This window comes from Lagopus leucura, unplaced genomic scaffold (assembly GCF_019238085.1).
Source record: "Lagopus leucura isolate 7727_CA_CO unplaced genomic scaffold, USGS_WTPT01 34251-0_obj-0_obj, whole genome shotgun sequence".
Lineage (NCBI taxonomy): Eukaryota > Metazoa > Chordata > Aves > Galliformes > Phasianidae > Lagopus > Lagopus leucura.
The window spans coordinates 1-1,716 of record NW_024966025.1 but is presented as its reverse complement, the minus strand read 5'-3'; the positions used below and the strand labels follow the sequence as shown (position 1 = coordinate 1,716).

The following is a 1,716-nucleotide window of genomic DNA, read 5'->3' as shown; positions in this document are numbered from 1 at the left end:
CTTTTTGGGGGTCCCTGCAGCCCCCGTCCCTCTGTGCCCGAGGGTCCTACAGCGCTGCTTTGTCTCCTGCCCAGGGAAGTGGTTTGTGAGCACGGGGAAGGACAACCTGCTCAACGCCTGGCGCACGCCCTATGGAGCCAGCATCTTCCAGGTGAGCCCAGCTGCCCCCAGCGCCGCTCGGCGCCATTGGCGTTCCTTCAGCACCCAGCCCTGCACCCTGGTGCCGGCACCCAGCCCTGCCCTCCCCTCTCTGCAGTCCAAGGAAACTTCCTCCGTCCTCAGCTGCGACGTCTCCACCGACGATCAGTTCATCGTCACCGGCTCCGGAGACAAGAAGGCGACGGTCTACGAAGTCATTTACTGAGAGTCTCGGAGGTGACGGCCTGGGTCTGTTCCCTGAGAGCAGACGGACTCACAGCCATGGGGACGGACAGACGGACTCTGACACAGAGGGGTGGCAGCCCAGGCCTGGAGCCATTGGCGATGGGGACCCTGCAGTGCTGGGAGGCAGCTGCTGCTCGCAGGGCCCTTCCCAGAGGTTTCCTCCTCCTTTGGTTCGTTATTGGTTGGTTTGTTTCTAAATGGGGGTTGGGGGAGCGAAGGGGGCTTTCTTTTGTAATGTCATTTTTTTGTGGTTTTTTTTTTTTGTTAAAGTGCTGGGCTGGGCAGGATGAGAGCTCTCCTCATCTCCCCCTGCACCCAACCAGGGCATATTTAATAATAAAAAGCAAACAGCAGCGCGGTGCATCGCAGGGCAGGGGCTGATGGGGCTGGGGGCTGCTGTGCATGGAGCCAGGGGGGGAAGAGGGCATTTCAGCCCCTCATGGCATTTCAGCACCCCCAGGGGCTGAGTCCCCGTGTAAATCAAGGTCCTCCCCATCACCCCATGGTGCCCTAGAGGAGCTCAGCCCCCCCCCCCCCCCCCCCCCCAACCACTCTTTCATTTTTGTTTTTTTTTTAATTAGTAAGGATTTGAAAACGCCATTAAATACATCTCTACTGATAATTCACAGCTGGGACTGCAGCAGAAAATTGGTGCCATTGAATCAGTAGCAGTAAATGGGGGGAGGGCAGGGAAAACACGAGGCTCTGAGCTTCCTGCCCCTCGTGGCTGTGTCCCCTTTCCCTACCAGACTGACATCTGACCACCCCCTGCCCAGCATCCCCCTGCGTGGAGGGGATCCTGCATCCCTCACCCCAACCAGCCCCCCTCCATCAAGCATCCAGAATGGGGGGGGGGGGCCCACAAGGTGTCACCTCCTGCTCCCCAGCTTGCAGGAAGAGAACCAGGAATGAGCAACTCAGAGTGCAGTGGGGCTGCAGCAGCGCTGGGGGTCTGGGGGCTCAGCCTCCAAGTATCTGAGCAACAGAGACAGCAGGGAGCTCAGTACACCACCTCATACACCGTGGCCTTCTTGTCACCAGAGCCAGTCACAATGAATTTGTCATTGATGGAGATATCACAGCTCAGCACCGAAGACGATTCTTTGGACTGGAAGGAGAGGGGATGGGGGTGAGGGTGGGGGGGGGAGCAGCCCCCGCTCTGAGCTTCCCCAGCCCCTCACCTGGAAGATGCTGGCTCCATAGGGCGTGCGCCAGGCGTTGAGCAGGTTGTCCTTCCCCGTGCTCACAAACCACTTCCCTGGGCAGGAGACAAAGCAGCGCTGTGGGACCCTCGGGCACAGAGGGACGGGGGCTGCAGGGACCCCCAAAAAG

At 59.5% G+C, this 1,716-nt stretch overlaps 1 long non-coding RNA gene across 1 annotated transcript; it reads left to right on the top strand.

Moving 5' to 3' along the window:
- The first annotated feature begins 21 nt into the window (after nucleotides 1–21).
- LOC122192389 lies at nucleotides 22–747 on the top strand. Its single transcript, XR_006182594.1, has 2 exons — nucleotides 22–151; nucleotides 257–747. It is a non-coding gene; the product is annotated as an uncharacterized LOC122192389 (long non-coding RNA).
- The last annotated feature ends 969 nt before the right edge of the window (nucleotides 748–1,716 follow it).